The sequence below is a fragment of the Bufo bufo genome, chromosome 1 (genome assembly GCF_905171765.1).
Source record: "Bufo bufo chromosome 1, aBufBuf1.1, whole genome shotgun sequence".
Taxonomy (NCBI): domain Eukaryota; kingdom Metazoa; phylum Chordata; class Amphibia; order Anura; family Bufonidae; genus Bufo; species Bufo bufo.
This window is the reverse complement of record NC_053389.1, coordinates 259332016-259345582: the sequence shown is the minus strand read 5'-3', so window position 1 is coordinate 259345582 and position 13567 is coordinate 259332016.

The window sequence follows — 13567 nt, the reverse complement described above, 5'->3', positions numbered from 1 at the left end:
CGGTGACGCAATTGGGACTAATGGGCGGGCTTTAGCACTGCCCTAGCCTGTAAACAGCTAGGGTAGCTCTAAACTCCATACATCAGAGCTGGTGACGTCACCAAATACACCGATGGGCGGAAGCCTCCGTCTAGCAGTGTGAAAACAAACAAAAAAGCCCTTGCCTTGGGCGATGCAGTGCAGTGCAAGCTCATATCATAGGGGCAGGAGGGGTGAAAATAGGGGTATGTCCAGGTTCAGCTCTGAGCTCGGACAACCCCTTTAATAGATTAGTCGCATCTCTGGCAGTCTTTCTGCCAGAAACTGAAGTCTATGCCAGCTACACCAGAAACTAAAGTCTCTGCTATAACTTACGCCAGTTTCTGGAGTACGTTATAGCAAATCTAGTCGTTTGAGCAAAGCCCTGCCCTCTGCAAAGCCCCACCCCTTTTCTTGCTACTTTAGAAAAGTGAGGAAAAGCTCAAAAAGTTGCAAATTATGGTGCAAGTATGAAGTGTGCCATAATTTTACTTTTTTACTCCACAATAATGGCAGAAGAGTTTTAGTAAATGCCACTCAGTGTGATACCACTAGTGTTTTCTTAATGGAGCTTTGGGTGATGGCAAACGCCTGAAAAAATTGCAAGAGTTACAGCATGCTGTATTTTTGAAAAGCAGCAAGAAAGACAAAAAACGCTACCTAGTTAACAAAAACGCTAGGAGCAAAAAAACACTTGTGTGGCCTGCATTTCATATTTCCCATAGGCCTTTATTTAACATCTGGAGGTGGCGTTTTTTTGCACCAAAAAAAAAGCACTGAAAATGTGAGTGCACAAAAACTTCACAACAAAAAGTGCAGTGAAATGCCACTAATAAAAAACGATAAATTACTCTAAGGGTACTTTCACACTAGCGTTTTTCTTTTCCGGCATAGAGTTCCGTCACAGGGGCTCTATACCGGAAAGGAACTGATCAGGCATATCCCCATGCATTCTGAATAGAGAGTAATCCGTTCAGTTTGCATCAAGATGTCTTCAGTTCAGTCGTTTTGACTGATCATGCTACGGTTTTATCTCCGGCGAAAAAAAACTGAAGACATGCTTGAATGCCGGATCCGGCATTTTTTCCCATAGGAATGTATTAGTGCCGAATCCGGCATTCAAAATACCGGAATGCTGGATACGTCCTTCCGGCCTGCGCATGCGCAGACGTGTAAAAATGTGAAAAAAGATACAAGACAAGTGGAGAGACGGATCCGTCCTTGCAATGCATTTGTGAGACGGATCTGCATCCGGATCCGTCTCACAAATGCTTTCAGTCAGCGGCGGATCCAGCGGCCAAACGACGGAACTGCCCGCCGGATCACACTGCCGCAAGTGTGAAAGTAGCCTAAGACTGGTTTTATATAGAAAAAAAATAAAATAATAAATTAATTTAGTGTGTTGTATGTGTATAGGCTGTGTTTATACAATTTTTTGCAAAATAATCTTAATAAAGGTAATAATTTTAAATGAATGTTTATATGATAGATATAACATTTTTATAAGATTTGAACCGTTCATCTAAACCATGCAAAAAAGTTAAGTAAAGATAAGAATCATTCAGAAATATAAACAGCACAGAAGACGTTTTCAATGTAAATGGAAGTAGATTACAAAGAAGAGGTGTCCATGTGCTGCCTATTATAACACAAGTCATATGCCAGTGAAAGAAAATAATTGGTAGTACAATTCCTCTGGGCTACGTCTTTCATCTGCTCATTTCTTCAACCATTCTCCACAGTCGTGCCTCAATATACAAAATGTTTCTGTTGTTATTTTTGTGTCATTACTTAAAGCCTTGCTTACAGTAGATTGCATTGTGGGTTGTTAAAAATTAGAGCCTTTAGTCATAATTAGTCATATCAAGTAATAGAAATTGTTCTCGGGAGCAATGGGGAGTATTTATTAGACTCAGGCAGTCAAGTTTTTGTATGCTGCTGCACTATGCGATTAGGCTCTATAGGCTATGCTAACAGTAGAGTTTGTATTTGTGGGTTTATTAAACATATTACTTGTCATTTGGTTTAAGAATTCTACAGTGTACAAGTTTCCCCTCAGGACAAATGGAGAGGGGTAGTTTTCATAAAGCAAACCCTTCACTAAAAAGTAGCCTGGCCCAGATGACCCCCAGGTCCAGGAAACCATAAAGATGCACTTTTATGACCAAGAAATGTTTTGTTCTCCAATACATTTCTTCTTCAGGATTATACAGGACCAACCATGAACTAGATAGACAAGTTGGGTCTACCTTAGTGAAAGGTGTGCTTACATAGTGGTTGTCTTGATAGTGCCTATCCCGAGAGCACCTCAGGATAAGAATCCACCATCTCCACACAGTCTGAAGCAAATATGAGGCCCACCAGAGGAGTCCCTATTCCAAAAGAGAAAATATGCCATATAGTGCAAACTGGGAATTACACCTCTAGGTAGAGACTTGTGAGGAGAAAGCCAGGGGCGGACATACCGCCTGTGCAGCTGGTTCAGCCTGTAAAGCCACCCATCACTGGGAACACTGCTAGGGCTGTAAAGAAAACAGCCCTTGCCCTACACTTTACAGTGCAGGCCAAGGGAGAGCATCAGAGGGGCTGAGTGGGGGGAGAAGGGGATATGTCCGGGTTCAACTCCGAACCCAGACAACTGCTTTAAAAGGCATCTGTCAGCAGTTTTGAACCTATGAAACTGGCTGACCTGTTACATGTGCACTTGGCAGCTGAATACATCTGTTAGTCCCATGTTCATATGTGCCCGCATTGCTGAGAAAAATTATGCTTTAATTTACGCAAATGAGCCTTTAAGAGCAACGGGGGCGTAGCCGTTACACCTAGAGGCTCCGGTTTCTCTGCAACTGTTGCTCCCTGTCTACTTTGTCAGGGCTTGGCAGTGAAAATGTCATCACAACTGGCCACGTTAAAGTGCAGAGGGCATGGCAGTTACAGAGAGCGGAGCCTCTAGGAGTAATCGTAACGTCCCCGTTTGCATATAATAAAACATCATTTTTATCAACAATGCAGGCATATAAGAACATGGTACCAACACAGATGCCTTCAGCTGCCAAGCGCACATGCAACAGGTCAGCCCTTTAATTGTGCAAGCGTATAAGGGAGTCCTGAGGTAGAGCTTAAGGCCTAGGGAGCATTTTACTGTCAGCTATCTAAAAAATATGGACTTCATTGGGGAGAGAAAGCCGGCACTAAAGTGCCTAGGGCAGCATAAAATCAAAACTACTACTGTAAAAGGGGACAATATCTGGGCAAGGCTACTGTGAAGGAGACACATATCTGGACATAACTACTGTGAAGGGCACATATCTGGACATAACTACTGTGAGGGGCACATATCTGGACATAACTACTGTGACGGGGGGACAATATCTGGGCATAGCTACTGTGAAAGGGGACAATATCTGGGCAAAGCTACTGTGAAGGAGGCACATATCTGGACATAACTATTGTGAAGGGCACATATCTGGACATAACTACTGTGAAGGGGGCACATATCTGGACATAGCTACTGTGAAGGGGGGACAATATCTGGGCATAGCTACTGTGAAAGGGGACAATATCTGGGCAAAGCTACTGTGAAGGAGGCACATATCTGGACATAACTATTGTGAAGGGCACATATCTGGACATAACTACTGTGAAGGGGGCACATATCTGGACATAGCTACTGTGAAGGGGGCACATATTTGGGCATAACTACTGTGAAGGGGCAGATATCTTGGCATAGCTGTTAAGGGGGCACATATCTGGACATAACTACCCGTGAAGGGGGCACATATCTGGGCATAACTGTTGTGAAGTGGGCATCTCTGGGCATAGCTACTGTAAAGGGGGCACAGTTTGGGAGCATTAAGGGGACTGGGTGTGTACAGTTATGCTAGTACGAAAAAATATATATACATATTGTAAGCGTATTGACCCATATTAACAAGATGTTTTTTATTGCACGTATCTGTATATGTGGGTTGTTTTTTTGGGGGGCAGGTACATTCCTTGCACAGCGGCCCTCTGCTGTCTGTGTCCGCCCCTGGAGAAAGCAATGGTTGGTGTCCATGTTCTGAGACTTTCATTAAAGTCCCATAACGTAGGGACAGTGATTTTGTGTACACTCAAATCCCTTTGGCACTGGTTTCAGATTTCTTGATTTGTGGCACAACCATTGCAACATACTTGTATGCACTATCCCTGGTGCATTGTCCACCAACATGTTGCACAGTTTCCCAACCAATAAATACAGATCATAGGGGGACATCTATCAAGACCAGCTTTTTCTTTCACATACCTCCCGCATCCTCCCGCTGGTGCATCCTCCCGCTGGCCGTGCAACAGTCTAATATCTACAGCAGCCTCCTAGGTTCTGTAGATATTTGTCTTTATTCACGCCAGAAAACTGACATGAATAAAGATAAATGTACCGGACCTGCTACGCTGCTCCATCCCCGCCCTCACCATGCCCACTTTTCTTTCCAGTTCTGTAGCGTACCGTATATAGAAAAATAAACAGTGTGTAATGCAAATTTGTTCAATGTAATGCAGAAATCTCCTTGCCTAAGAGATCAATGATCTACTGAACCTAACTGAATGGGTGGGTGTACGTGGTGTCATCCGTTCCTTACTTCCTTTCTAGGAGTTGTCTCTGCTGTTCACCATTGCCAAGCAGATTTGCATTTCACTTTCTGAACCAACTTCACAAGTACCTATTTAAGAGTCAAGAACAGGGATGGCCAACCTGAGGCTCTCCAGCTGTTGCAAAACTACAACTCCCAGCATGCCCAGACTGCCTTCTGCTAGCAGCCTACAGCAGGGCATGGTGGGAGTTGTAGTCTTACAACAGCTGGAGAGCCGCAGGTTGGCCATGCCTGGTCAAGAAGATAAGGGAACCAGAACACATGAGCCTTCTTGACAGTACATTGAATAACTATATTGGGGGCAACTGCACCCACTAGTGTAGTTCTAAGAAGAAGATGCCCCATCCTGGTAATGGGTTCTCTTTAAAGGTGTTATTCCATAAGTAATGTAAAAAATTTAAATTGGATATCATATAGTATATGGCAATCTCTAACAGAGCTACAACAAGACCTCACATGGATGCAGAGCTCTTCCCATTCATTGCTTCAAACTGCTCTGCTAAATTTATTTCAAACTGGCAACTCAGGGGCATGTCCTGGAACTGCTTCTAACAGAAGATAGGGCAGGCTGCAGGTAAACAATGGACCTAAATGGGGTCTGTGGATGGCACTGTTATGGGGTGGGGGTCTGTGGATGGCACTGTTATGGGGTGGGGGTCTGTGGATGGCACTGTTATGGGGTGGAGGGGGGACTGTGGATGGCACAGTTATTGGGTGGGGGGGTCTGTGGATGGCACTGTTATGGGGTGGGGGGGGTCTGTGGATGGCACTGTTATGGGGTGGGGGGGTCTGTGGATGGCACTGTTATAGGATGGGGGGGTCTGTGGATGGCACTGTTATGGGGTGGAGGGGGGTCTGTGGATGGCACTGTTATGGGGTGGGAGGGTCTGTGGATGGCACTGTTATGGGGTGGGGGGGGTCTGTGGATGGCACTGTTATGGGGTGGGGGGGTCTGTGGATGGCACTGTTATAGGATGGGGGGGGGGGGTCTGTGGATGGCACTGTTATAGGATGGGGGATCTGTGGATGCCATCCCCAGATCCTCCCCCCCATAACAGTGCCATCCCCAGATCCCCCATTAACAGTGCCATCCCCAGTTCCCCCATTAACAGTGCCATCCCCATCTGGGGGGTTTCTTTGCTGGGCTGGACTTTTATCGCCCCCCCCCGCCCCCAAAGTTTACTTGCATCCCTGTTCTCTAAAGGGGCGGTTTTAGGGGGCGGTCCTAGGGGTGGGTAGGGGGCGGGTAGGGCGGTCCTAGGGTTGGTAGGGGCGTGGCCAGGGGAGGGGGGATGAGTTCCACCACCTTTTCTCTGAGAAAAAAAGCCCTGGACCTAATCATCTACAACCACTTCAGCAAGTTGCACAGAGTAATGCGGAAAAGAAGAAATAGTAGGTGGCGCTATACAGAAACAGTTTTGCTACAAAACATTTTTAATTACAGGAAATTACAAAAGTATGCAGATTCAGGTGCTAGTTTGAAAAATTTAAAACATTTTTTGTGAAACAACCACTTTTAAGTACAGAATAAAGAGACGAAAGGTGATCAGGACAAGATATCTTTTAGTGATCGCATTACATGAGCTCATTTCTACAGAAGGCAGCGGTATTGTGAAGGGGGATGATAAACTGCTGTCACTCTCCTTCCATGTTAACACTTCTTGCTATTTACAGGAAAATTACCATAATCACACACAGATACACATGTGACACATTCACACATACAGTATGTTGCCATTAGAGATAAGCAAATTGAATCTAAACGTATCGCATCAAATTTCACAAAAATTCTTCTTCCAAACAAATCTGAAGTTTAGTCGATTTACTTTGGATGAATTGTGCAAAACAGTGTCTGCCATTTTACATTTATTAATAAGTGAGATACCGGTGAGAGATACAAGACAGAGGATCACATGACCCTAGGTGGTACCCCGGCCGATAGGCTTGCCCACAATGCTTTGCAGTCAGCCTGACAACTAATAAGCAGGGCGGATATTAGTTGGACTATCAGGCTGTATGTTAGTGCTGAAGCACAGATTTCATTGTGAGCTCAGCCACTAATGTGATAGGCCTCTTTCACACGGGCGTCGCGTGTGAGGGCCGGATAGGATGCGGGTGCGTCGCGGGAAAATTGTGCAATTTTGCCTGCGAGTGGGGTGAGTTTTGTATGCGTTTGCGTTGCGTTCTACAGTTTTTTCCGCACGAGTACAATGCATTTTGCACGCGCATGAGAAAAAACTGAATGTGGTACCCAGACTCAAACCCGGACTTCTTTACTGAAGTTCTGGTTTGGGTTAGGTATTCTTTAGATTTTAATATTTTCCCTTATAACATGGTTAAAATAATAGCATTCTTAATACAGAATGCTAAGTAAATTAGGAATGGAGGGGTTAAAAAAAAAATTTAATTAATTAAACTCACCTCATCCACTTGTTTGCGCAGCCCGGCTTGTCTTCTTTCTTCTTCTTTAAGGACCTGGGAGAAAAGGACCTTTGGTGACGTCACTGCACTCATCACATGGTCCATCACCATGGTGATGGACCATGTGATATACCATGTGACGGACCATGCGATGAGCGCAGTGACCTCACCAAAGGTCCTTTTCCTCCCAGGTCATCAAAGAAGAAGAAAGAAGACGAGCCGGGCAGCGCGAACAGGTGGATCAGGTGAGTTTAATTTTATTTTATTTTTTTAACCCCTCCATCACTAATTTACTTAGCATTCTGTATTAAGAATGCTATTATTTTCCCTTATAACCATGTTATAAGGGAAAATAATAATGATCGGGTCCCCATCCAGATCGTCACCTAGAAACCATGCGTGAAAATCGCACCGCATCCGCACTTGCTTGCGGATGCTTGCGATTTTCACGCAGCCCCATTCACTTCTATGGGGCCTGCGTTGCGTGAAAAACACTGCTCATGTGCACAGCCGAATAGAAATAAATGGGCCCAGATTCAGTGCGGGTGCAATGCGTTCACCTCCCGCATTGCACCCACGCAGAAAACTCGCCCATGCGAAAGGGGCCATAGGATATATCTGCCATGTCTCTGGCAGACAACAAATAGGCACACCAGCCAAGCATTTTAGGGTCTTGCAGGGGCAGTGTAGGGATTGTGAAGAAAATATATTTAGGTAGTCAGGTTTTATTTAATAGGGACAGGATAGGTGCAGTTACTGTACTGTGTGTCTTTAGCCAGGAATGGAGCTTCTGCAAAAGAAATGATATTTTAAAGAGACAGCACTCTTTTTTTATATGCAGGACCCAGACTTTTTTGTCCAAAAAACTGTTGCAAAGATTCTACGGTTCAGAAGTGCGCAATAGGCATGTTTCCCAGCATCACCAGCAGCATATATTTTGCCACATATGCTGCACAATTGCCCCTTTTTCTTTCCAAAGACCTTTTGCAAAGCAGTGTATAGTTTGACCTACAATTGCATCTTTTTTTCTGTTTCCTAAAAACCTGTTGCAATTTTTCTTCCATTTATGTGTGCAAATAAGCGCATTTTAGTGTATCAAGAGCAGTGTATAGTTTGTTCGCACTCAGGGGACATCCAATTTTGTCTTTTACTGTTTCCCCAAACCCCGTTGGAATATTTCTATTGTTTATTAGTTCATAAATAAGCATATTTTAGTTGGTCAATAGCAGAATTTATTTCTGTCACACCCATGGAATGTCCAATTGCACCTTTTTGTTTCTTAAGAACCTGTTACAAGTTTTCTACTGCAGAAATGCGTGTCTTTTAGGCTACTTTCACACTAGCGTTTTGGATTTCCATTTGTGAGATCCATTCAGGGCTCTCAAAAGTGGTCCAAAACGGATCCGTTTTGCCCTAATGCATTCTGAATGGAAAAGGATCCGCTCCGAATGCATCAGTTTGCCTCCATTCAGTCTCCATTCCGCTCTGGAGGCAGACACCAAAACACTGCCTGCAGCGTTTTACTGTCCGCCTGATGAAGTGGAGCCAAATGGATCCATCCTGGCACACAATGTAAGTCAATGGGGACAGATCCGTTTTATCTGACACAATCTGGCACAATAGAAGACAGATCTGTCACCCATTGACTTTCAATGGAGTTCAAGACGGATCCGTCATGGCCAGGGCCGCTGATAGAAATCATGGGGCCCCGTACAGCATACATGACGGGGCCCCCTTCAGCTCCACCCCCTGATCCCTCCTTCAGCCACACCCCTGGCCCCGCCCTTGGCCCCTCCCCAGACGCCGCCTTGAAACAACATGCAGATTTGTCTACAAGTGATATTTATGGCGTCTGTGAATGGCGCTGTTATGGAGGGGATCTGTGAATGGCACTGTTATGGAGGGGATCTGTGAATGGCACTTTTATGGAGGGGATCTGTGGATGGCACTGTTATGGAGGGGATCTGTGGATGGCACTGTTATGGAGGGGATCTGTGGATGGCACTGTTATGGAGAGGATCTGTGGATGGCACTGTTATGGAGGGGATCTGTGGATGGCACTGTTATGGAGGGGATCTGTGGATGGCACTGTTATGGGGGGATCTGTGGATGGCACTGTTATAGAGGGGGATCTGTGGATGACACATACCGTATATAGCATCTTATGCTATGTGTCATCCACAGATACCCCTCCATAACAGTGCCATTCACAGATACCCTCCATAACAGTGCCATCCACAGATCCCCCCCATAACAGTCATCCACAGATCCCCCCCATAACAGTCATCCACAGATCCCCCCATAACAGTGTCATCCACAGATCCCCCCCATAACAGTGTCATCCACAGATCCCCCTCCATAATGGTGCCATCCACAGATCCCCCCCATAAGTGTCGTGAAATTTTTTTTCAGACAGCACATGGTGTGCTGGACTGACCCATCAACCGGCTATATACGGACGGACTGGTAATATCGTATATAGCCGATGTATGGGTCAGTCCAGCATTATTGCACACAAGGCTCACAGACACTTCCTACCCCAGGGCCAGTGCCCGTGCCTGGCGCACACACTGCTTGCCTGTGGCCTGCCCCCTGACACACACACACTGTCATTAATTTAAGTGCCCAGCGCCAGTCAGCAACAGACAGTCACAGTGGGCATCACGTTGGGGGCCTGGGCCGCTGCCTGCAGCCTGCCCCTGGCAGGCTGGCACAGTGGCATGCACCCACACTTGCTTGCAGTGCACTGCCCCTGCCTGCTGCAGGCCCACACACTGCCTGCCTGCGGCCTGAGTCTGACCCTTGGGCCTGGCACACACTCCACACACACAGTAAGTAGTGTGCCCACTGCCCAGTAACCACTTCAGCCACAGAATTCAGAGTCCCAGTCCCACCACTCACTCCATGATCCCAACTTCCCAAGACCGTCCCAATCCCATTCCATTGCCAATCAATCCCATTCCCCATCATCAAGCTGGCCTGGGCCCTGCGCTGCCGCCGCCTGCCATGCTGCTTCAGTCAGAGACAGACAGTAGAGAGTGAGTGACACTGACACTGTAGTCAGTACTAGAGACTGCGCTGCCGCCGCCTGCCATGCTGCCACTCAGTCAGAGAGTGACACTGTACAGTTACAGTACTAGAGAGTGAGACACTGACAGTCTCAAAACTCACCTCGCCGCCAGCCACCGCACGTCCGCACTGCCACTGCCGCCTGCTTCTGAGTGTGACTTGTCTGACTGGGAGCCGGAGATGCGCGGTAACCACGCCTCCGTCCGGCTCCTCCTCACTTAGTCAGACCCGACATAGACAGACAGCGCTGCGCCGTGCGCACTGCCCCCAGGGCGGGCCCTTAGCCGGGATTTTGAATAGGTGGCGGTGGGGGGGCAATTGCGACCGCTGCGACCCCTGTAGCTACGCCACTGCCGGGCCCCCCTGCCAGCCGGGCCCGGTACAACTGGGCCAGCTGTACTGGCCTATCAGCGGCCCTGGTCATGGCTATAGAAGACATAATACAACCGGAACTGTTCATGACTGATGCATGCGTTGAATTATTGGGAGCTCAACTAGAAAACATAGATATTTGGGGTTGTATTATTGTAACTGAAGTGTTTTTGCAGATCCATGATGGATCCCCAAAAAATGTGTGTGAAAGTAGCCTTAGGCTACTTTCACACGAGCGTTCGGGTGTCCGCTCGTGCGCTCCGTTTGAAGGGGCTCACGAGCGGCCCCGAACGCATCCGTCTGGCCCTAATGCATTCTCAGTGGAGGCGGATCCACTGAGAATGCATCCGCCTGCCAGCGCTCAGCCTCCGCTCCGCTCAGTGAGCGGACACCTGAACGCTGCTTGCAGCGTTCGGGTGTCCGCCTGGCCGTGCGGAGGCGAGCGGATCCGTCCAGACTTATAATGGAAGTCAATGGGGGCGGATCCGCTTGAAGATGACACCATATGGCTCAATCTTCAAGCGGATCCGTTCCCCATTGACTTTCAATGTAAAGTCTGGACGGATCCGCTCAGGCTACTTTCTGACTTAGAAAATTTTCTAAGTAATAATGCAGACGGATCCGTTCTGAACGGATGCAAACGTCTGCATTATCGGAGCGGATCCGTCTGATGAAACATCAGACGGATCCGCTCCGAACGCTCGTGTGAAAGTAGCCTTAGGCTACTTTCACACTAGCGTTCGGGTGTCCGCTCGTGCGCACCGTTTGAAGGGGCTCACGAGCGGCCCCGAACGCATCCGTCTGGCCCCAATGCATTCTCAGTGGAGGCGGATCCACTGAGAATGCATCCGCCTGCCAGCGTTCAGCCTCCGCTCCGCTCAGTGAGCGGACACCTGAACGCTGCTTGCAGCGTTCGGGTGTCCGCCTGGCCGTGCGGAGGCGAGCGGATCCGTCCACACTTACAATGTAAGTCAATGGGGACGGATCCGCTTAAAGATGACACTATATGGCTCAATCTTCAAGCGGATCCGTTCCCCATTGACTTTCAATGTAAAGTCTGAACGGATCCGCTCAGACAACTTTCACACTTAGAAAATTTTCTAAGTTTTAATGCAGACGCATCCGTTCTGAACGGATGCGAACGTCTGCATTATCGGAGCGGATCCGTCTGATGAAACATCAGACGGATCTGCTCCGAACGCAAGTGTGAAAGTAGCCTTAGTGTGTCAATAGCAGTGCATATTTTTGTTGCACCCAGAGGATGTTCTATTGCTCCTGTGGTTTTTCTTTTCCCAAAAACCTGTTGAAAATCAAGCTTCTACAGTTTATAAGTGTACAAATATGAATCACCGGCAGTATATATTTTGGCGACAAACTGTGTCCAATTGTGCAATGAAAATTATTTTTTACACAGGCTAATGTACCTAACCTGGCGTATTGGCAGTGGCGTACTGCCAATATAGGCAGACCACGCAGCTGCTATGGGGCCTGTGGCACAGGGGGCCCAGAGTGAATGGAAGGCCCTGCCCACTTGTCCTTTGTTCCGTTTCAGGCCCTGCTTGCTTCCCCTATGCTCAGTCAGAGCCCCCCTCCCCCATTGTGTGCACAGGGAGCACGCTCCGCTGGTGTCCTGAGTCCAGACCCTCCCTGTCTTACCAGTCCATACAGACTCCCAGACACGCAGCATAGCCAATCAGCATTTAGCAGTGCAAAGCTCCTGCTGCTGACTGGACAGTGTATTGCTAGCAGCAGGAGCAGAACAGCAGGTTCAAGTATACAGAACTTTGAGGGGCGGGCGCAGCAGTTGTATACTGCGCTCACGCCCTGCCCGCCTGCCTCATCAGCCACCTACCGGACCAGACTGGAGAACAGTCGGTCACTGAACACATATTTTTTTTATGTTAACCTATCCATTTGAGGGCTTATTTTTTGCAGGACAAGTTGTACTTTAATATGGCATACAATGTAGTGGAAAGTGGGCAAAAAATTCCAAATGGGGTGGAATTGGAAAAAAATTTTTTTTTTACCTGAGATGAGTCCTGTACGTGAGATCAGTCAGGGACAGGACTCATCTCAGATTAATTTGCATATGTATCAAATCGTTTTTTCTACACAATAAAAGCACACAGAGCTATGGGGACTGGGTATTGCGGATGTGCTAGCGGCCATCTAGCAACCCGTGTCCTCAGCTCTATACACAGAGGTTTAAAGTGCTTAGAATTGTCTTTCTTGGCCTCAAAAATTGACGTAGGGTAGGTTCATACATAACTGATTAGGTACAGAATTTCTGCAACAAAATCTGCAGTGTTTCTACATGCAATCTGCAACAGAAAAAAAAGTATCAAATGGTGCATTTATGTCGCTGATTTTGTTACTGAAAGGCTGCTGATTAGATGCAGATTTCAGACTTTCAGTACTGGAAATGGTGAAATCTGCCTCAACAGGTATAAATTAACATGCTTCAGATTTTAAATCACCACAGGTCAGTTTCAGCTGCAGATTTTTTTCTGCCACGTGTGAATGAGGATTGCTTTTATTCATTAAGTCCTCTTGCACATGAACGTTGTGTGCCCGTGGCCGTATTGCGGCCCGCATCAGGAGGGTCCTTAATACATGGGCACAGGCCCATGTGCACTTCGCATCACGGATGCGGACCCATTCACTTGAATGGGTCCGCAATCAAGGAGATGTGGAGCAGAAGCACGGATCGGAACCCCATGGAAGCACTACGTAGTGCTTCCGTGGTGTTTCTGTCCATGCCTCCGCACCGCAAGAAAATAGAATTTGTTCTATTTTTTTGCATAGAACTTGTTAAAAAAAATTGGCGGTGCGGACGGATCATGGACACATTCAAGTTGAATGGGTCTCGATCCGTCCCGGCAGCTGCACAGACGTTGCCCATGCATTGGGGACCGCAAGTTGCACAACGTTCGTGTGCAAGAGGCCTAACTTTGTAGCTTTGTACAACACTGCTAATTTGCTGCATGAAAATCAATGACGGCAAATTCCAAACTGTAGCTTACGCAGTCACGTGTGGATACTGCTGAAAATTGTCT